The sequence below is a fragment of the Neodiprion fabricii genome, chromosome 6, assembly GCF_021155785.1.
Source record: "Neodiprion fabricii isolate iyNeoFabr1 chromosome 6, iyNeoFabr1.1, whole genome shotgun sequence".
Lineage (NCBI taxonomy): Eukaryota > Metazoa > Arthropoda > Insecta > Hymenoptera > Diprionidae > Neodiprion > Neodiprion fabricii.
The window spans coordinates 25062408-25086458 of record NC_060244.1 but is presented as its reverse complement, the minus strand read 5'-3'; the positions used below and the strand labels follow the sequence as shown (position 1 = coordinate 25086458).

Genomic DNA, 24051 nt, shown 5'->3' with positions numbered 1-24051 from the left:
GTCAGACCAGCCGAGGTTCTCACCACTTGTTCAGTCCTTCCTTCCTTCCTTCCTTCCTTTCTTCCTTCCTTCCTTCCTCACCTCTCTCCGACATCGACGGGCGTTCAGGAAAATGGCAGGCAAACGTCACGCTCCAACCTTTTCCAAATCAATCGATATGGCTTTACACTTATCCGCGTATACAGTACGTATGTACAAACAAGGTTCGTAAAAGACTCTGCCTGTAACAAGTTTTCTGCCAGAATGTTATTTGTGGTGTATAAGGTATTTCTCCGCCGCGCGAAACTCGTCAATAAAATCCAATTCTTTAGCGCCTTTCAATCCCCCCTCACGCCCCCCCCCCCCCCCCCCCCAACCCCTGCCCCTTCCTCCCCGGCAAACGGCAACCGCAATTTTCCACGATTTGTTCCACCGTAAAACATCACACCCTTGTATTATGTACGTATTATGACTATGTGTATATATATGTACATATACAGCATTTATAGACTTTGTATTTTACCGAAGTTGTAGCTGGAATTTCCCACCCTCGAATACACAGGGATTAGTCGTTTTTCTTGTTGGATAACCCGGCCGATCCTTGTATATGCGTTTACGGAATACATAAAGATACAGCTGCAGAATATCCACGAGTGTATCCCCAGCTTACGTACACCCGACCAGACGCTAGGCGTTTCTTTCCTCGTCAATCCTTAAGATGTTTTAAAAAACCTTCAGCCAGCTGTAGATACGGAGGTATTTTAGCTTTTGCACAGCGAATCTTGTCGGTCGGTAGAAATAAAAATATCGCAGTATCTGATTTCAACGAGATTTTGTGGCCCGTTTCACAGCTCTTCCCAGCATATTTTTTATCGATAAATCATCTACCTGATCATCAAGTCGGAATTACCAGGCATCCGAAGCTATGGAGTTGTAGACGGACTGACGGAAGTAAGTTTTCATCTCCGCAGGAGCGAACAGCTAACTATGCTAGGGTGAAAGGCTTAACGAAGTCGTAAGACAGAATGCGCAATTCCATCGCGTAAAACCGCAGAGCCATTTATTTTATACATGCATACGTACGGATAAACATTTTTATACCTTTGCCTGCTAGTATAATTTTCCCCACCGTAAAATTTTCCTCATCCTATTATACGGTGTATATAGGTCGTGCGGCAAGCCTGCTCGCCGTTTTACAGCTACATCTATACCTACCTCGTGCACCACCTGACGTCTACTTCACCTTTATTCAGCGATAAACAGAGGCTAAAGAACATTCACGATTGTCAATTTTCGAATGGAAAATTTGCTACCGTTGCCCCGATCGGGGGGTGAAATTGTACTTGCGAAAGAACCTATTATTGCTGAAACTCACTGCGGTCTTCGAATTATTTGAATGCCACTGTGTATGTATGAAAAGCTGTGCTTATAGATTCAATTCACGGTGATACGAGACTATATCTATGAATCGATTGTAGTAATTTTATACATATAACTTCAGATTTTTAGCTATGTAATTTAGATCCCTTACGATCGATTTTCTTTTCATCCAACTTGCGCGAAGTATGACATTCAAATGGGAAAAATCGGCCTCGCAAGGTTCAGAATCCCTTAATGTTCCCCTCCCAGTCCCGTCGCGTGCAACGATCGAACATTTCAGATGACACGTGCTCTCAGTGATTTTTTGCGATGTCGCTATTCATCATCGCCAAAGGTTGAAAGTGTATTTTCTCGGTCTTGATCGCCGTCGGGAAAAAGGGGGAGCGACACGTACCAGGATTCCTCCAACGGTCATCGCTTACGCCGGTCACGTTCGTTATGGTAACGCATCGCGTCAATGGACAGAAACAACTAGGCCACACGGGGATATAAATATTTTACTCAACGAGCGGGGATTTTCCATTTTATCTTTCGCCTTTCGCCCTCCTAGTTCTCCGATGTCTTCGACTAACGCCCGGATCAGGGATATCTGGACCAGTCGGGCTTTTTTCGAGGCGTTGACAAGGTCGTTTTTCGGGTCAACGTTTCCGGGCTTTTCCGAAGCCTAGCGGCGTGATCGAAGGGGGAGGAAAAGTTTTGAGCTCTTGGAAGGCGACGGTGACGTATGGTGTCTGGGGGAAGGAATTGTAGTCGATTTTGAGACGTCTTCGACTCTCCCGAACGCCTGCGGAACCGCAGAGACCGCCACGATTGATGATGCTCCGTTTATAACACGCGTGTAACGTGTTACACGCCGTCTTCATACCTCGGCGAGAGAGATACCTTTTTACGAACGAGAGCTTTTCTGCAGTGCAGAGTTTCGGGCCTCGGACGGAGTTGCGGACGCGTCACTTTCACTTCCGTTCGCATTTCTTTCATCGCTTCAAGATTTGTCAAATATATTCCACGTGTTAAGGGAGGGTACGGTTTTTAGGAGAATTTTTTTTTTTTTTTCAAGTAAATGAAAATGCTTTGAGCAATTGAAGTTTGAGGGCTTTATTATTCATAGTTTGAAGAACGTCTTAGAACTTTTTCATTGAAATTAATAACGCAATGGCGGTATAGCGCATATTAGCAGCGAACGACCACGTTTCTAATCCGGTAGCGCAGATTCCTCGGTTAATTTTTATCCAATCGACTTGAAATTTTGATACAATCTTTAAAACCCAAATTTCAATCCCAACATTTTTCTGTTTATAATCGTATGTATTTGAAATTCTTTTTTTTTTTTTCATTTAGACTATGAACTCTAATGCAAAAAGGTGTTCTTGACACAAAAAAATTTTTCCATCTGTCACAAGATGGACAGTGATGTCAGATGCGCTACCGCAAAAGACTTTAAGTTCGGAGTCGTTCGTTACTTACATCCGCCATGCTGCCATTTTGTTATTAATTTCAATGAAAACATTCTATAATATTCTTCAAACTCTGAATAATAAGGCCCTCAAACTCAAATATTTCCAAGTGTTGTCATTTTTTTTTATAAAAAAAAAACTCCTAATAACAGGTATGATTTTAGACCGTCCAAGCTGTAACCCGCCCAAAATTATTTTAGCGTTTCCTTACTCTTTTTTCCGTTATCCGTATCATTAAAGACGGAGCAAACCGATACAGTTGCAGAACCACGCACGGTGAAAAATATCCGTTTACCCCGCGTGGCATTCGTCACGTCTTACTTCCTTGTTTTACGAGTCGAAAGTTGTTTGTCAGGAATTGAGCGAACGGTTTCTTTTTCCCAAGTATGCGTATGTCGTTATAAGCTGTTCCTGATTCCGGAGGCAGTGAAGGAAATGCAAAGCGACCGGTACCGCAAGTATAACTTTGCTAAATCCTAACGCTGACGAGAATACAAATCGGAGATCCGTACCGCGCAGCTGATCGTGCTTATGTGGATCGGAGGGGATTTTCCGCGGTTTCCTTAAGGCTTGAAAACTTTTACTTCCCCAATTCCACCCTCGAGTTTTTGGTGTTACGACACGGCGATCCTCTGCAGTTCTCTTGCCGTTGTTGCGAGTCACGTTTCGCTGGGAATTGACACCGTTACGAGCCAATAGGCGGAGCTTTAATTCGAGACGAGCAATATTATTGCGTGTTTAATTGAATCCTTATCGCTCGTTTCGGTGATCATTAGACATACGCAAAATTCAATTGAATTTTGGTGTAATCGCGGAAATCAAATGGCTCGTTTTATCCACAGTCAGGATCGTCGACTTCGGGGGACAATATTCCCAATAATTCAATCGTTAACGATACGGATACGTGTAATCAATCGTCGTTGTAATCGAACAAATATATGTGTAACATAAACGCATTTTAATTCGAAGGCTTAGAAACTTTTCCCTTATAACTTTTGCCACTGGTATCGTAAATAAGAATTGCTCGCCCGGCATTTCCGGGAATGACTTGTATTACCTAACGTTTCACTCCACCGTCCTCGTAACGCTACTCAATTTTTGAGTCTTTATAAGGCACTGTGCATATCGTAGAGTGAGAAAAAAATGTCAACGTTTCTTATTTGCGTATCATCAGTCTTTACCGGTAGACTGTTTATCGCTTTTTACAGTCACTGAGTAATCCGCCATGCCGGTGATAAAGTTGGGGGACCTAATTCGCCCGGCAAAATTTGACTGTAACTAATATATTTTCTTTCTTTCATTCTTCGGTCTGATTGTGGACGACTACGGTGTGAATAATAAGCTGTGAAACACTCCGGGATTTACACTGATTTCGATCAATCTTGAAGTTGGGGATTTCGTGTGTCACGCGACGGTATAAAAAAAAGGCAGGTTTTTCTTTCTCTTTTTACGTTCTGCAGGTTTCGCTGCGACAAATTTTTTTTTTCGACCGACCCCGCAGCTTTCTTACGATTAGGTTTCCGTTCAATTTCTTGTTCCGTTATTCAAGATACACTCACCAGATAAAGATATATGGTAAACATTCTTCTCTCAATCTTTATTCAACACGGTTGATATTAGATTGCAAAAATGTCAGCTCAACATCGTACCGCAAAGAATAATGAAAACGTGATTGCCGATTCATCATGCAGCACGTGACTAAGAGTTCGATTATTTTCTCCGTAAATATCAGCAAAATCATTTTCAAAATCAAGTGTCAAAGGTTGAAATAAATTGCTAAATTCACCGAGTAATCGTTCGAGGCAATTTGATTTTTCGAACAGCCTCGTTACGTTATCGTTGTTTTTTTACGAGCCTCAGCAACGAACGTACCTTGGCTCGATTTGCACAGCGATCGCTGACCGACCGCGGAATGACAAACGATAAACGGAAACGAAACCGTGTGCAGCGGAAGGACGCGACGGGGAACCATTGGCGGAAAAGCGTCGATTAGAATCAACGACAAATGTACGAAGTGGCGATCGCATCATGCCGGCCGGACAGCGCGTCCCGCATCTGGCCCAGAAAATTCCCGTACGGCGTAAGCCGGTGCCGGTGGTCGTTCATGGCCGTTTTATGCGAAAAGCTCCACAGCCTGAAGATGAACGGTACAAGCGATGTTGATCACCCACGCGCGGGGAACGAAGCGGTGACAAATATTGTAATCTGTAATTCGTTACGAGGGAATTACGGCCGTGAGGAGGCATTGGTACGTCATCCAATTAGTGGTTTAATTAAAAGTTGCAATTAGTATCGCCGCTTGGCCCTTGGTTCACCCCTTCGGGCAGGGTGTGCGTCGAGCTCTGCGTGTCTGTCAACGAGTGGCATAAAACATTCACATACATTCACCTGTCGCAGGTATCTACTCGCAGGTGAACTTCGGGGTCTGACGCGTTAGCGTATTACAGCTGAAAGTTATAATGGAGAAGCGAGCGGTGAAGTCAAATAAGCGCGGTACGTATTACGTTGTTGCATCGCAAGACTTTTAATTGACATCGTGGAAAGCAAAGTGAACAAATCCATGCAGACCCAACTGCCACTGATATATTCCGCCGGTATCTGAATAAATTGAAATATATCGCGCTCTTTCAACGGTTCGGATCGAGTATAGCTCGAATAGATGGAATATAGGCACGAATTCGAGTGGGGGAGGCTCGGGTAGACTGTTGACCGAGATTTTCCACGACGTTGAAACGACTCGTGTAGTCCGTCAGGGTTTTCGACGTTGTCGCAGCGGAGTCGCGATTGAAACGGCTGTACTTAAAGGGTTGGGAAAATATTTGACCACCTTGTAATAACACGGTTGTCAGAGACGTGGCATTAAAACTCAACGGACCCTGAACACCAGCCATAACAAGATGTTATAAACGGGAAAATTTCACCACCGCAGTCGGTCTACTAACCATTGCCTGCTTTCCACCTATGCATATATTTGGATAGCTGTATGAGGTATTTACATACATATAGGCGACCGTCGTTGGGGGTAAACATGACCCAGTTGAAGTAGCGTCAAAGCGAAAATCTATACCTCGTGTAACTTTTCAATCCATTTGGTCGAAAACTGCATAACAACCCACCTTGGATACTATTTATGGGAAAAAAGAGCACCGCGATGAACGGAGAGTCACGCGAACTTGCTGACTGGCGACGAGTTCGACTTACCAGCTGGCATCGAACACGCTGACGTGTCTCTGACAACTCGGACACCATCGCCAATTTCATCAGCATCGCGAGCTGCAGGCTTTTCACTCATCCGCCACTTGGCTCGCTGCTCTTTTTCCTGAGGAAACTGTCTGTCCGCCTGTCTATTACTGACTGTAATCAATCCCGGAGATTGACTGAATATTAGTTACCGGAAACGTACCGGACCGATCGACCCGGGCGGTCAGCTTGTCCGAGTGATAATTACAGCCTCGTAACGCTCGCCTCCGACCTTTTGGGGTCAACCTGAATATTAAACAAATTGCCTTCACTTATGGTTTTTGGACTGCTTAAACAGAGCAGGAGGACTTAATGAACCGCGATGGTTGTACTAATCGCGTCTGCATTGAAACAACACGAAAAGAAGAAGGAAAAAAAAAACTTACCGATCGATTTAAGTCATAACCTATTTCTCGCAAATGTCATCGTAGTCTGGTACTCGTTGAATTTTTCATTTTTATGGGTGGGGAATGCAAGGGTCCGACTAATTAGGGACGTCGATTGATGAGACAAGTTGCCTCTGCTCATCATCGCGGTTGCCGATTCATTACACAGGGAGTCTTAGCGCTGAGAGCTCGACGAGCCTGTCAAATAGAAAAATAGCTACTTCCGCTGCACAATGGCGTTGAACGGTGCGTAGAAATGGCAATGACCCTTCGTATTGCTTGATGGTCAGGGTTTCCCTTTTCCCTCTCTCTGATTGACTCGATGAATCCTTCAAATTTCTTTTTCTTCTTTCACCCTTACGAAATATGTGTACTAATTTAAGAATGATTGAATATTCAACGAAAATTTGTACCGTCGACGAAAGAGAAGAATCGAAGCTGTGAGGAAATAAATAAAATGGAAATCTCAGTAAAGGATCTTTCCTAAAGAAAAAAAAAAAAAAAAGAAACTATTCCATTCTTTAGTCTTCAAATTTAGTTAATAAGTCCTGACAGCCGGTGGCGCGACAGGGCGGGATTTGCGGAAAACAAAAGAGACGACTCGTCGTTTTTGTTTCGAATCCTTTTGTTAACCGTCTCCTAGGACAAGCTAATACTAGCAAGGACGACAATACCGGGGCATCGAGCCGCGCCGCTTCGCCCCTGCAGGGTGGTGGATATTCCCTCTTCTCCTCTCGTCTCTTCTCTTCTCCGCTCTTCTCTTCTCTTCGGTTCGTTTCGCGGGCATTCCTACACGTGAAATAACCCCTGCAGGGGCTCGGTAATCGTCTTTGTGATTTCCTCGCGTGTCGAGGGTATGCGCCAGTATTATTTTCAGCGGAAGAGAATTAAACGCGGCGTCCTGGGCGTGACAAAGTTCGCAATGAACACCCCTTTACATCCCCTACCCCCACCTGTTTCCCTATCTCCGTACGCGCAAAATTAGAACGAGCTAAAATCTGTACGCGCACGTATGCTTCCTACAAACAGCGCTCGAAACAACGTCGCTCTTTCCGGATATATGTGTACATATATTGAGATGTCCGTTATTTAGGGCATTTTGAAACTTTTTCGAATACCCCCCCCCCCCCCAAATATGTTCATAGCAAGGATAAAAAAAATCCCTTGTAAGTATAAAAAATTTTCGGATAAATACATCCAATCTCAGAACTCTCTTATATTTTATAATATTATAATTTTCATAAATTTTTATAAAATTATAACACACGGACTACGTTCGCTCATCCCAAAGTTTTTTTGTTCCTACGTTTAGTTGGAAGTACAAACATTGTTCCCAAGCATGAAATTGATTTTACAGTCCATTTCCGTTCAGGAAGTGAAAAAGAAAATAGTAAAAAATCATGGAAAATCTCGATATATTTTTACATTAAAATCTCAATCGCCCAACGGCACGTTTTAATTTTATCCGAAAATTTTTTAATTTACAGGGAGTTTTTTTTTTCTATCATATGAACATATTTTTACGTGTAATTGGAAAAATTCCATAATGACTAAAATCACGGACACCCTAGCATACCTACATATTATATATTATAAACACATCCGTGTGTGAATAAAACTTCCATTTCCGTGGTTTTCCTCATCTTCGGCTACTTAATGTGTTCGAAATATCAAGTATAAAAGCAACTAAAGGATTCAACGTTACAGAAGTGATTATCCCGTAAACGTGCGAAAATATTCTGACCCTTTTTTTCTCGTCTCTAACACTCTTTTTCTCTTAGTCCCCTTTTTTTTCTCCCTTATTTCGACAACGCCAGGTGACAATTCACTGCTCTTTAAACAAGATTTGCGAACTCTCTTCACGTCCCTTCAAAACCAGGCCTCGGTCTACGCTTGTGTTCGTAAACTTGACGGTACACGCAGGTGTATAAGGTGTAGGTGCAGGGGATACTCTCTCTCTCTCTTTCTCTCTCTCTCTCTCTCCGTCTCTCCTCGGGCCAATCTCGTATGTGCATATCGGAGAAAAGGCGCGAGCTGGCTGTGTGCCGGGGGTTGGTTTTTCCCCTGTGTAAACTGCGTGTATTTCATATGCGGGGTCGCCCTATTGTTCGACCCCCTTGCCCCACACCCCCTTCGCCACGAGACCGTAAAACTAAAAAGGGTGCTTTGGAATTTTACCGCCTTTTTTTTGCACGATATTACAACGGCTCGTCCCGACGCCACGACCCTTTCTCCATTTTTCCCTTTCCCCCTTCCTCTTTTCACTTTCCCACTTCACCACTCTCCATGAAGCCTCTTCCAGACCGCTTGACACTTTATTCTTCGAATCGGTGCTCCTCGCTTACCGAGCTGTAACCGTACTCACGACGTGCGAAACAAACGCGGGATGCACTCGGCTTCTCGTAATTGTTCCTTCGACGATTACATTGGCGACGATTACCAAGGGTTCTTGGGAATGAAGGTGAAGGGAAGCGATTTTGTTCGCCACATTTTCGTTCGCTGAGAAAGTAAAAAAATTAACGGAACCGAGAGTGCAGGCGGTATGCCGATAGGCCATCATTTCGCACGCTCTATTATTTCACCCAGCTACTATATATAATTTATGCGGACGTCCGAATTAGCTTTTCCTCGACCGTTTCCACCCTTAGGTCGAGTTTAAATTCACAACTGTGTCTCTACTCGTCCCTTCCTATCGCAATAATTTTTCAGTCGCTTTCATCGCCGCGCGTGGAACAGCTGTAGATATATATGCATAATTAAATCGTTATCGTCCACGGTGATCGCTGCAGGCACGTAGAGAGAGAGAGAGAAAGAGAGAGAGAGAGAAAGGGGGGAAAATTCTCGGTTGATTATTAATCTCCGGTAATTGAAAGTGTTTTTTTCTTTTTGTTTTGTTTCTAAATTTTTTATCAATCTCTCGAATTTCTCTCCCACGTCTTAATTATCCTCACCAGCAGGTATTTCAAACCCGAGTGAATCTAAGCCATCGGCTTTATACTTACATGTATGTACGTATTGTAGATGCGTACGCCTCGCGCCAGTTTGTTAATCTCACGATTTTCCAACCGCGGATTCTCGTCGTCGGTTAAATACGCTCTTTATCCGTGCAGAATTTAGGGGTAGGAATCAGAGGAGCGGAGAGACCTTTACCTTCACCCTCGCCCTTCGTTTTTATTCGACCTACCCCAAATACCGTCTGTATTTTTCCCCGGTGCTCTGGAAATATACAGATGTAAGATATATTATACAGGGAAAAGATTTTTCCCAAACTATACGAGACTGCCTGTAGGGTACGTACCGAAGTTAAGAGACGACGACTACGCTTTCTCCGTATGGGGGATGCACTTTGTCCGGCTGACCCGGTATTTGTTTCCCAGAGATTTATAAGTTTACTCGTTGCCGTGGCAACTTTTTATTTTCTGTAGATTCTATTTTTTTTTCCTTTCCACCCCGCCAAAGATCCTGTTCCCAACTCTTGTTCGTCTTCTTCTTCTTCCTCTTGTTCTCTGCGAGGCACGAGCAGAACGAACTCCGCAGGCGCCCTCCACCTCAGCCTCTGACCCCTTTTACCGTACACTTAATCGGCCCTTTGCTTGGAACGCTGCCAAAAAATGTCCTCCCCTCTCCTTCTCTCACCCCTAAAAATCATCTCGACGAAGGAATTTAACAATATTTTTACCACTCGCATTTTCTCATTTTCAGTTTCTGGATGTCCCAGTGCTCCGCTCGTCGCTCTAACCCAATATTCAGTTGCTGCAGTTCTCGTCGGCCTGTTTCACATTCCGCGTACGCGTATGTTGGATTTTCATTAGACAACTCCGGGAATCCAGGACTGTGCAAACATCACACCTACTTACCAATTTGAGATTTGCGAGCTCGATTATTTCGCGGGCACGCGACTCTTTTCATCAGCGGTAAAACCAGCTGTTCAGCGAATCGGAGGGTGAGTTTTTAAATCTGATCATTCCGCGTGCCTCTGACCTTTTCACCTACCGGTGAAACTGTTTTCGAGTTTGGAACTGGTTAATTTTTGCACCAGCGTGAATTATTTCCGCCAGTCCCGATGTTCGAGTGATTTAGTATCACGCGTGTGCGTATAAATGAATAAATTAGAAAATAAAGTCTGGCCTTTCGTCCCTCTTCTTCCACGAACGCCGGATAACCAGAATTAAACCGGAAGTCATGCGTGGCGGGGGGATTACCCTCCTCGCTTTTCGTGTGTGTGCCACTGTGAAACTCTAATGCTGAAGATTAGTGGCTCTTGTAAATATTACAGCTCGTGCCATGAAATTTTGGAGAGCCCTCTAGTTTCTATGCATAGAATATAATCTGGGGGACCCTTTATCACGTTACGCGTTTCACGAGTTACACCAGCTATAACACACGCCGCGTTACACGTTCCTCTCCCTAACTTTTCGACGCGTGTGCATTTCAACACCGGTGTTTACGTTCGTAGGTAACGATCCTCCATTCTGGGCTTGAAATATATCACTGCAGCTGGTTATCGATCGCGAAGGAAAACCCGCCTATCATCTAACTTTGGTACAGAGAGCGCGTAGCTTATACATTTTTCATTAATTTTCTCTATCTCAGTTTGTATCGTTGTTGTTGTTGTTGTTGTGGCTGCTGTTGTTCTTTTTTTATTCTTCTTCCGCCACTTGATCTTGATTCACTTTCTATTTCTCTGTACGCTCCGAGGCATCAATGTTTCAAAAGTTCAATATTGGTTGAGGCGAGAAGGGAAGGAAAGTCCAGATCGGTCCATTGCTCATCATCGTGCCAATTGCGAGGCAGAAGTTGTTCAATCCTAACGTCTATAGACAATGAACTGGCATCGCGGGAGCTTTTGACAGTTCGCAAATACGGGGAGAATCCCCGTTTCGCTTCGGTTGACGAACCGCGTAAAAAGAGGGAAACGCGAGAAGGGAAAATCCGATTCGCTCGGTTGTTCGTTTAAAGGCTTAATCCTTCTATACCGGATTGCACATAGTTAGTAGAAGGAATTCCGAAAGGAACGAATGAAAAAATCGTAAAAAAGAGAAACAGATCTTTCCCTTCTTCGTTCTTGGTGTACGTATCTCTTGCTTTTATTCCCTGTATAGAGATTTAACCTATCGATGAATAATCGTCAGATTTTCCTAATCGTGTTTTATTTACGGATTTGTTGACCAGTGTTTTTAAAACTATGAGTACCGTGAATTATCGGTCGATTAATATTCCAATCGTTTATTTAACGAATATCGGTGTCGAGTGAACGGTGAAACGATGAATCACGATGACAACAGACGTGAGAATACAACAATGGGGGAGTATCTGTGTTACATGTATGTGTGCGTTATATAACGCATACATGTATCTGTACATTATATTTGTCATCGACAATTTATGAGTTTGAAAAAGTTTTTGGCCTGTCCTTTACACATTGACTGGAAAGTTAAGCTCCCGAGTACAGGCGAAGTAATTCTTAAGTTATATCTGGCTTCAAAACTTCCAGAGAGATTACCGCTAAGATGTATTATGTAGATACATTTTAAAGATTGTAGGCGTACTGTTTCAAGAGTTGGACGAGAAGAAGAAGAAGAAGAAAGAAAATAAAAGTTGACCAAAAGTACGAGGAAAAAGAAAACCACCTCGGGTCGAACGTCATTTGTTTTTTGTTTCGTTTTTTTTATTTATTTATTTATTTATTTTTCCGACGACCAAAGTCGGTCACTTCTTTTCTCCGCTCTTATTATATAATATTAATAGAAAACTGAGAATACGTTACTTCGAATTATACATGTCAGTTGTATTTTCCGACGGTTAAACACGCGTCTAACGTCTACGTATACATCGTGATATCGTTATAAAACGATTAAGGTATACGCCTAACCTGATTTTCCCGAATGAAATCCACATCCACTGTATAAATTGGCTTTGCAATCTTCGTTGTACGCATACGTGTAGGTATATTTATACCTATACGTATACGTATACCACGCGGCTGCGTCGTGATCTCGGCGTTAATTCGATTTCTCGCTACACACGCAAAATATACACACGTTCATGTACATGTACATGTCGCATGTATTCGTACACCGACGTACATACATATATACATCGGAGAATAATATTTTCCTTGGTCCTAAAGCCGCAGCCTCGAGAGTTTCCACGACGATTTAAAGTTTCTCGTTGGGTAATCTCACCCTGGGTCGTGCCTTGGTAAACCTAGAGATTGAAGTGACTGCGCTGCAAAAGGGACGAAAAGGTGGAGGTGGCGGTAGGAGAGGGGGGGGGGGGGGGGGGGGATTCACCCTGCCCGTACTCAGCTCAGCTCCTTACAGGAAAAGATCTAGAGCCTTCTCGCCAGTATACATGTATATTATATACCATGTACTAAAATGAAACTGAAATTTAAACCAATTTCATTTCCGCACCCCCTGTATATAGCAGTACCCATTTCACGGGCCCTTTGCCCTCCCCGCACCCCGCTCGTCTAGGTAATATTTTTCGAATTGACCGACCGTCTGTTATTATTCTGGTTGAACGCAATGAACGCAATGAACGCAATGAACGCAATGAACGCAACGAACGCAGGTGTAAAGGTTACATCCCTCGTCACCGAGGCGACCTCGAGTTTCCACGAGTTTCCCTCGCCGCCTCTCCCATCGTCCAACTCGGCGGGTGTTTCATCGCTTGAGTAATATTTCCTCGCTACAAATGAATGGTAATTTACTCTGGCGCTCGTTTTAACACCGCGCGCGCACTCGTTCTTGTCTCTATATACGTTATACGCTATACGGTATGTGCAGTGTGCGAACCCTTCCACCCTGCATCCCGCTTCTGTATTTTCTCGACGGGTTATATCACCTACTCGAGTACCATTATACCGCAGACTAGGTGCAGAGTTATTATTCTCGTTCTACCTACTCGTCCACCCTTACGCGCGTTACGTATTATCCAACACAGTGCTTAGATTTCAAACTGATGTCCATGTGCGGAGTTACGAACCCTTACGCGTTATTGCAGGTACCTACCGACGTATCGTTTTGTTACAAATTTAACTTTTAACTCGCTCGCGCGGTCCCTGCCGTACCAATTAGCTATGATAATCGGACTAAACAGTCGCGTCGACTTGATACACCCTCGAACGAACATACGAAGCACGTAAGGTAGGAATAACGTGGAGTAACGATTGCTGCCCCGCAAGGATACAGGCATTGATCTTAATTCTGGTTCCACACGGTGGGGAAAACAAACGTGAATTATAAAGATATTCGAGAATCATCTTTTTACAAAAGCCTTCGTTTGACCTGAATAAAATTTTCAGGGGGTGCCACGGCGGAAAATCGCAAATTATTTTTTTCTGAAACAACCTAATATACATATACATGAAGCTTATAGCAGTGGGTACAGGGTGAGCGTTATTTCGACGTTGGTGCCGGAATTTTTATTTTTTCCTTGTTTTTTTTTTTGGGAGGTATAAGGAAAATTTGAGTCAGCTTAAGTTGTCGTTGGCCGACAAACGCGGAACGAAAGGAAGGGAGGTAGGTGGAGGTACAAAAGGTTCAATATCAATTTCCCCTTCTCATCTGGCGTGTATATATTATATAGGTATATATTATACTGGTTTGCGGTATCGCTGCTCGATGTGAAAAAAGCAAAGTGGAAAACATCCCTGGGTGGCCAGCCGTCTTCGCGTCTGGTCCACATCCTTCGCTCTCCTCTTCTCCTTGTTCGTTTTCATTCTCGACTTCGTCTTTCTTCTTTTCTTGTTCCTCGATCCTATACCCTTTCCCTTTTCCCTTTTCCTTTTTCGGAGCACCTTGTAGAGCCGGATTGTTATACGGACGAGTATTTCGCAAACCGCCCCATTGGCGTTGTCAGTGAAGCATGCCGCTGACCCGTGTGGTATCGACCAACGCCAGTGACTCGAGTCCTCGACTGCCTCGACTGCTATTTCCACCCTCGACACTCCCACGCGGGAAACTGACGTATGTATACACGGCCTACAGGATATTTGACCAACTGCAAAAGACCACTGAACGATTCCATGTTTATACCCCCTTGCGTCCCTGTGGCTATACGCAAACATCCGCAACTTACATGCCTACATATTTTCTTCACGTCACGGTATATTTACGACTCTTCGTTTCGTTTTACTTATTTACTCATTTACCTTTTCTTTTTCTTCTTATACCTCTCTCGATAAAACGTTGCAGTTGACGCCTCGCGACTGCGGGTCAAAGGATTCGGTGGGGAGGAATAAAACAATTCATCACATGCCTATCGAAACACATCCCGTGGGCATTGATTGACCGATTGAGGAAGAATATTGAACGTGGGGAGCAAGAGAGACTGAAAGGATCACTCTCGTGCTGAATTGTTTTGAAAAAAGACACAAAAAAAAAAACAAAACTTGATAAGCGAGTTATTTTATACGCGAAATCTGAGGGTAAAGTCAATTATCGTTGTACCAACTCGCCGAATAGGATCGCGAGATTTACCTGTATAATATTTTCATTTGATCGTAGCTCGGACGCAGCTTGAGAAAGGGAAGAAGAAAATATGCCGCTTCCTATCCTGTATGTATTTATACAATAGGTGTAGTATAAAATTCTCTTTTATCGGGGCTGGAATCCCGCGCGCGATCTCTGCAGAGCCTCGACGAGTCGGCGGAAAGAAGGCCGGCCAAGGAATGCGGGGTATGGGGGTGCGGGAAAAACAAGACGTGGCGGGATTTCAAAGCGATATCAAATACGCGGTATAACCGACTCGGCGTATCGTTGGTAATAGAGCTCTGACAACGAATGGAGACGTATTCCCGACGTGTATGCTTCACGTGACTTGGGTTACGCCCTGGCTTCCTTCCAAATCAAACTTTCAAATATTACGAAAAAATAAATCCTTCTCCTACCGCACATCCACACATATATATATATATATATATATATATATATATATATATATATATATATATGTATATATGGTTGTGTTTAAATAAATAAATGATAAAAACAAAAAGAAAAATAAAAAAAAAAGGGAAGGAAGCAAGGATATGCACGGTAACTAAAAAAATATAATTCCCCCCTCGGCGATGATCTGCCTCTCTTGAAAATTATACTTGTTTCATCCGAGCGCGTTACAAACATCCCCGAGGCTAGGGCATGCGGGTGTATTTTATACGCAACGAAAATACAACAGCTGGAGGTGAATGGTATTTGAAGAATAATATAATCACGTTTCCCTCGTGGGCGAAAATTCTCGTTACATTTTTAACTCTTTTGCATCATTGCTTTGGATTATATTGTGAAAGATGACGCGTTTACATGTGCTGTGACTGTATTGACGACGATTAGCTGCCTTGCGATAATCGAGGTGCACGGGGGTGAGAATACAAGGTATGCTAAGAAAAAATGCGGTGTTCCTCATAGAGAGAAACCGACCGCCTCGCGTGCGTTTGCAGCTCGCGTTAGTAACTCGAGTCTCGTCGTTCAGGACGAAAATACAATAAACGAATGTTTACCCTTAGCGTGTTACTTAATGTTTATAAAGGGTTTTTTCCCCGTTTAAAACGGCTCGGAACCGTGACACGAAGCCCTAATTACACAACCACCTCTATAAAACTGTAGTGCTTCGTTATACTTTCGACCGTAGGTACACGATACGCACGCGGTCTTCTCAATCCAGAAATCGTGAACGTTTTTCAATTTTTATTAGCACAGAATTCGATCGGTGTCTGATAACTGCGAGGTTCTTCTCCATTCGGGTTGTGGAATCAGCTTTACGTTTTTCAAAGCTCGCATATCGATCCTGCAGCTGCCGCCAGTCCCAAAAAGGCCCCGCGAGACCCTCCCCAGACGCAACGCTGTAGTCAAGTTGAACATTTCACTTTTTCAGAGGGTTACCAGACCGCTGGGATAGGAAAAGAAACATTTCTATGTGACGGGGGCGCTGTGGAGCTGAGGAAAACCGAGGTTACCTATACATGCATACGTATGGTATGGGAATGGCTTTTTCCCTTTCTTTTGAGCGTCTCGAGTACATATGCGAGCAATGGTTTACCGCCGGTTACCTTCGAGTACGGGAGAAACTTTCGGAGGCGAAACAAGACTTTGGTGTTTTTTTTTGGGGGGGCTTTTCACCCAATTTTTAACCCTCTGCCCACGTCGCGATGCCGTAAGAAAAAGAAATTGACACTTTCTGATATTAGGTTTGTAGGTACTTTTGAGTTCTCGTAATGGCAGGCGAAGAAATTGAGCACGAAAAATCCTAAAACATGTCGTACGTGTGCGAAACATTTTCTGGAGCGAAAGTGTGGTTGACCGAAGAAATTAATTTACCGTGAATAAAAAACTAAGCTCTTCCTTGAATCGTAAGAGCCTTTGATAGATTTTCCCACTTGTGTAGAGGGAAAATAAGATTAGGTAAGAAATCGAGAATCAAGTTTAAACGAAGATCATCGTCAGAAATGGAGATGATTTTTGAGATGCCGTATGGATTTCTGTGGCCACAAAAACGGTGATAGGCTGACGGAGCTTAAGATAATCGAAAATTGCGTACCATTTGTAGCATAAAAATTTTAGCGAGACGGTAATAACCGGTTATCGATGCCGTATATGGTGAGGTTGGAAATGACGTTGAGGTGTATAGACAGTGAATATTTATTCGTTATCAATAATAAATAACGTGAGTAAGCAAAAAATTTCAACAAAAACACACATTATATTCTAAGGTATCCTGGCCTGGGTGATATGTCATCGTTGGAAAGTTTTCATTTCCTCGACGTTTCCGGTTGTCTTTGGGTTTGATGTGAGACCAGAAGTCCCAGCTGAAACATCACACCATCTTTAGTTTGAATAACTGGTGCCTATCCACACACCTGCGTCTCTGTTTATCAGTGCTGATAACATCCTAGACAAACAAACATGAAACTCGCCTGTCGAGTTTCCATAATTTTTGTCATGCATACGTTACATACGTTTAATTTCAAAATTCTCGTACACGTGCATAGCTAAGAGCACAAACAGACACTAATTGAAAAAGTTTTTATTACGCTGTACGGGCACATCAATTCCTTCACGTTCGAAAATATAATATGGTGATTTTCGGGCATCTGGTTTGTCCTAACAAACTGTTGTTCGATGCTAAACAGTTTTTGATCAAGTGCTGATGAGATGAATAGCCAAAGCGATAAAAGGCATCGTAAAAGAAAAAATGCTTTGAACATAAGCTTGCAATATTCCGCATGCAATGCATACGGAAACTTAAAGTAAAATATAAGAATAACTTGAAACGAAACTATAAAAGTTGTCAGTATGTAAAAAGATAATATCGATCCATGGAATTGAATCGGTGATGCAAAATGAGGCTAATATTCAGGAGCGTTAGGCATCGAGGATGTGATGACAAAGCACTTTTCACAATAGTCAAAGTGCCCGAAAGATCGCGAAGAAAAATTGTTAAACTAAGAGCGGTTGACTTTCACCCGCGTAACAGATGTAAGAAGACAAAATTACAACATGAGCAAAAAGAGTTAGGGATTGAAGTCGGCTTAACTCACCGTTGGACTACTCATTCGATCCATCACCTTCCATCCACCCGTCCTCAACACTGAAATGACGTCAAAAATCAAACTGTTAAGGGAGTAATATCAGCCAGATTTAAATAGGGGTAACTTTAACTTCAGCCGACCATACCAGCGGGATTTACCATAAAAAAAAGAACCAAAAAAATTTTCGTATTACCTTAGAACTTGCTCTTTTATGTGTAAGAAATAAAAAATTATTCGATAAATTTTACTATGAAAGCGAAATTATTAAAAAAAGTCATTAAGCTGGTAGACTTCCCTCTTAATAATTTTCAACGTATAAGAAGTCTCGATTTCCTTGATATTGAAAGCTCTCGGGGTCCACTCGAGTAATTAGTTTACAATAAAACTTAGCAGCGGACCATTATTTCATTTTTCAATTGAAATACAGAGCGTTGCGATTTGCGGAGAATTAAATGATCATTTAGATTATTCATATTTTGCTGCATTAGCTACCAGGAATAATAGAGTTACGTGAGTTCGAACGGAGAAAAACTATCTATTAAAAAGTTGGAAAACCGATATTCAAAATCATGCGCGGACTTGGCACACTTTTTGAAGAATTCACAAGGCTCTTTGCGACGAAGCATTCCAAATCATATCACTCAACGGCCATTTTCGTAAGAATTATTTTATGTTATCAAACGGAGGAGAAATTAATTGAAGTTCAAAAATGCTGTACCGAACATGTTTCATCGTTTTTCTTTTGTTTTTTTTTTTTTTATTCGTATTGGAATGCATATAATATAATTGAAAAAATACAGTTCACCACAAATACACAGTAAAAAGCACTAAGTTGTAAAAACTAATGGTAAAACATTTCTTCAATCGACGCCACGTGATTTTTCAGTAACTACTGTTCATTGGTCGAAAAAAAAAAAAAAAAAACAAGAAAAAAAATACGGGTCTGGTGAAATTTGATCTTGTTTTACCAGTTCAATTTTCATGAAAATCATTTACTCTAGGTGCGTGTCCTCTTATTGTCAAGATAAAATTAAATTGGATATTACTTACAGTTGAAGGAGTGAATCACGTATTTTATCCGTGTTTAGCTGTCCCAGTTCCAGGGAGAGGATGGCCAGACATACCAAGAACATGATCAATTTCCCCATGTCTGTTTTCGGAGTTTGATTCGAAACTGATGTCGATGACCGCGGTTTTTATACTCCTACCTTCGCAGTGGCGTGTGCAGAAACGAGACGTGCGTAAAGATATATTTGACAAGCGACGGGCATAGTCAAATATTGCCTGTCGATACGTTTGCCGATGAATTTTACAATTCGACAGTATTTGAACAGCATTGGTGTCAATCATTTTTGAAACATTAAAATTCTCTAATCGTTGAATTGCGTATCACAAGAAATTTCCCTACCTTGGACCTCGTTTGACCTTAGAAATTTAATCTTTTCCACGTGCAACGCAACGCGAATATCACAATCCCATCATATTATTTTTGGTACGGAAGTTTCTCATGATTGATTTTGCTGAAACTAAACTTTGAAACTAAATGGCTCAATTTAAAAAAATCTACCACAAAACGTGGCTCAAAATCTTGAATCGTAAATTGAATGTTGAAAAAATTGCTTATTCTCATGGTTATGGACTTTTCGATTACAAATATTGCCTTTGGATTTTGAACACTAAGGTGGCTGACCACAAATGTTTATTATTTAGACACTTCGAAGCCGCAAAACCGTCCTCAATTCAAAATATTGTAGAATATATTGACGTATTTTAGATTTTTTCAAAAATATGTTTTTTTTCTGTAAGTGGTTTCAAAATTTTTAAAATTCTATTTTATACTGGCGATGAAGGACGCGTGGGGGGTCATCGTAAAACATGTTTCGATCACATTTTCAAAAATGCTTCACAATTTATCTGAATATTATTCAGTGCATCAGACGGGTCTGCGGTTCTGATAATTTCGTAGGGGATAAAAATAACTCAAAAACTATGAATACGTGATACAGAGTTAAAAAAAACATCGGCAACCAAAGTTTGCACTCGTTTCTACTGACAGTATTTTGTATATCTTTGTTAGCCAAGCAAATACGTCACGTAGCTAATATTTTTAGCAATCAGTCATGCGTAATGAAATTGGTGACGAATGTATATCCTTATCATAACAAGATGATGGTCAACAACTGTCACGAAGATCGGAACAGATTGCAATTGGGATTGATCAAATATTGAAACAAGTGAAATGTATACCCAGTAATTTAAGTCGGCCTTTGTCGACTAACGGGGAGAAAACGTCCTAAAAACGAACTGAAACATCGTCACGACGATCGACTGCGGCTGTAACATATATTCAAGCCACGATGAAACTAAAAATTATTTTGAGTGCGCCGTTGTAAAAACAAATGTGAAAGTGAAATAACGAATTGAAAAAAGCTTAAGGAGAGATAAAATGAAAGAAAAAAACACTTCAATTCCTCTCTCAACGCAATCCGGTTAGCATTGCAAATTTCAGTACAAGGTTTCTGTGCAGGGTGCAGCAACTCTCGGGTTGAATGCTCTCCTTCTCTTCCTCTCTCTCTCTCTCTCTCTCTCCTATCCATTTAATTATCCATCTTCTCTTCCCTCTCTGTACCCTACGGCCAAAGTGTGAGAAGAGTCGAGGGTTTTGCGGGGGTTTGGCGCAACGCCGCAGCCGGCCAACCTGGCTGCTGGTTTTCTCGCATTTCTTGTATTAGGCAAATTTTATCTAGCAGTTAATAAATTATACCTTGGAGAGTGAGGCTGCTGCTCCGCCGGCCGCGTTCCACGTTTTTCGCTCCGCGTACATTCGTGCAGGTTATTTTTTGTTGTTGTTTCTTTTTTTCTTCACTTCGTCTCTATCCTTTTTTTTTTATCTTTTCTTTTTCTATTTTTCATTCGTTACCGTGTCCCACCGCTGCCTGATTCTCGCAATCGCATGTGTGCATGTATCCGTACGTATATATTGCAGGTATAAAATGTACGTACGTCGAGTCAGACTTTACAATGATGCATACGAGCGTCTGTCACGGCAGGTCGAAAACTTTGTTCCGGAAGTTGCTGCACCGTTGCAGCTGCGTACGTGTAATACTATTCGGTCGAATATATTCTGCAAACCGATCGTACTCATTCATGGCTTATGGATTTTATCCGAAGAGGAGAAGCAAGAGAGAGAGAGAGAGAGAGAGAGAGAGAAAGGAAGGAAGGAAACGAGGGTAGAATTCAGACTTAGTCGCCCCGATATTTCTTGTTTTACGTTTTTTAAATTCTTAAATCGCCGCAGGACTCGGCGTTCTATAATCATTAATATTAATGGGAAGGTGAAAGCGATAACGATAACGATAACGATAAAAGGGTGAAAGTTGGCCGCTGCAACCAGCAGTACCCCAATTTTTTCCCAGCCCATCACGATGTGTATAATAATACCCATTTCTTCAACTATATTGCCGAATTACTCGTTCCACACACATTATACCCCTGCAAGAATAATTAATTATAGACCACAATGAGATGAAATTTGTACCATGAATACGTATATATATCGTAACAATTTCAAAAAATTCTTCACTATTGTTACGAGGGTATATAATACGATATCATAATCATGGCAGGCGCTGCATATACATATATACATACATACATACTATACACACACACACACACATGTATATATATATGTATATATTATATACATAACGGCAGAGACATTCGAACCTGCAGGCGAGCTGTATTGTACACTGCTTCTATTTAATATTAATGAATAAATTATTGCGGTATTGTATTTAATTAATTAATTATTCAGACGTGTATTATATACAGGCGGGACAACACTCGTCTCGCGTGTAACTAGCGTAGCGTTTTTGCAATCATTCCTCATTTATTTATAAATTCAGTTTCCGGGTGTATATGTGTACATATAATTGCCCCCCTCCTCCCATCAGCACACGCGAGGTGCAGGTATGCTATAATCGGACGTGACGTCACGTCCCTGTGTTATTTTATATATCGCGTGCCGTTTGAGAGAGACGAGAGCTCGCTGTATAAAAGATATACAGACGCGTACCTTTAATAGACCTAGTTTAGGAAAATAAAAGGGGAGCGGTAATAAAGAGAAGACATTTTTTTTCTCGCAGGCCTTCTCACCACCGATTTTTCTTTTATGATGTAACATGTATGTACATATATATATATACATATAGATATAGATATATGTATAACGCATCGCCTATCGCCTTTTTTTGATACCGCGAGGTCGACTTATGGGCGTTAAATTGCACCTCAACGATTCCGGCTTCAGTGTTCATATCCCGCCGGGGCATTTCTGACCACTTTTTACCATCCAAGTATTCAGCCCCGTTTACGCCTCGTCGTTTACGTCGTACGTCGAACGGCGATCAATCTTGTCAGAGTCGCTTCTGACGTCATTTATTTTCCTTTTCCTTTGCCTTCTTTTTTTTTTATTTATTCTTCCCTTGAATTCTTTTTTTTTTGTTTTTTTTTTTTACCTCTCGCTATCCTATATCTTTTATCATAAATCCAAGATGACGGCTGATTTCACGTTGCATGGTATTTTCTTTTTTCTTGTTATTATAGATCTACAGCTGCCATGCAATTAGCTTGAGGGTTTTCTCATACACGCCTTTATTTGCATCATCACTGTCCGCGGTGTCACGTTTTTTCATGTCTGGGTATAGTAGGGTGATTTAAAATAAAGTTTTTCTATCACTCCTATTTCCTGAAATGTTATTGTTTGACAGAAAAAAGTCCTCTCGAAAGATGAGACCTCTAGCTCAAGTTTAACAGGTCGCTCTATTAATTTTTGTTTCATACTCATTTGATATAGAAAAATTTCACTTTTCGTTGAACGCTAAAATACTCTTAAGCCGTTCAATATTTTTCAAATTTATGCATAAATCTTTGAAGCTGATTCTTCAAACTTTTCAAACTTCTACAACAAAGTGCGGTTAAAAGTGTGACCTGTTAGACCTGAGCTAGAGAGCGCATCTTTTGCGAAGATTGTTTTTTTATCAAACGCTAAAATTCGAGGGAGTAACAGGCATTTAAAAAAAATTCTTTTCAATAAGGAGGAAAAGGCCCTGTGACTACTTTTTGATCGATACCACTTTTTTTTCAATCTATTATTTTTTAACAGCATTGCAGATTTCGTTTTTTATTTGACATAAGCTGTAATCAGAGAGCGCATTGACAAGGGTTGATACAATTGTCAAATTTTGTTGAAAATCAAATTTCCAGGAGCATAAGGCAATCTTTCTTTCCACTTAGTCTGTAGTTGACAACATTCAATTCAAATTTTTTTGCCATATACCCAGACAAGATCGTGTCAATCGGTTAACTGAAAAAAATACGTCTATTTTCTATGTACGTTCAAGCTCGTAAATTTTTCGGTTTTCACAGCGCTATTTGCGTACAGCACGTATATGCATACAGCGTTATAAAATTTTTACAATGTACGTTTAAATTAAGTGGGAATTTGAAACGCGAGCTTGCAGTTTGTGTCAAATTATGCGTTCACATACGCGGGGGGTGAGAATGAATAATTTGGCAACACCTTGACGTGTATATGTATATGTTATATAATATTATATGACTAATGAAGAATTTCCCAGCGACAAAATTTCACCTTGACAAATAACAGGCTTACTTACATTTTACAAGGCCTGAAATACCTGCTGCTTGTAAAATATATTACGAGTATATATGCAGCGGGAACAAGTATAAAAGGATCCTGAAAAATGTTGACAAATTTTTCTTTTTTTTTTTTTTCCTCCTTTCCCAAACATTCTACCCGAGCGTTAAGATGTAAGCATGATCAAAGCGAATTGGCGCGAACGTTTCATCGTTATTAACGCGTTTGAATTCACAAAAATCCCTGGCGTTATTGTCGCTGTGATATTATTATAATTCTACAGGATTTGGTTCGACGCGACAGAGACTCAGATTTATATTTTCACGTGCAAGCTTGTCGCCGATTGCGGCACGGCTAAACGGTCCGAATTCCTTCCCACCTACAGCTAGCGGTGGAAAAAAGTATAAAGGGGATGTA

The 24051-nt window shown here is 41.6% G+C and overlaps 1 protein-coding gene and 1 long non-coding RNA gene across 4 annotated transcripts in view; one reads left to right on the top strand and one right to left on the bottom strand.

Annotated features, from left to right (window-relative positions):
- The window catches only part of LOC124184338 (kin of IRRE-like protein 1), a 137612-nt gene that overhangs the window by 17681 nt on the left and 95880 nt on the right, over positions 1–24051 (top strand). For all 3 annotated transcript variants that reach the window (XM_046573925.1, XM_046573926.1, XM_046573923.1), the window contains exon 2: positions 10142–10382. The gene's annotated coding sequence lies outside the window, so the exon portion shown is untranslated. The remainder of the gene's footprint in view (positions 1–10141; positions 10383–24051) is intronic.
- LOC124184348 lies at positions 17067–19162 on the bottom strand. Its single transcript, XR_006871174.1, has 3 exons — positions 19023–19162; positions 17982–18031; positions 17067–17249 (listed from the first exon to the last, which is right to left on the bottom strand). It is a non-coding gene; the product is annotated as an uncharacterized LOC124184348 (long non-coding RNA).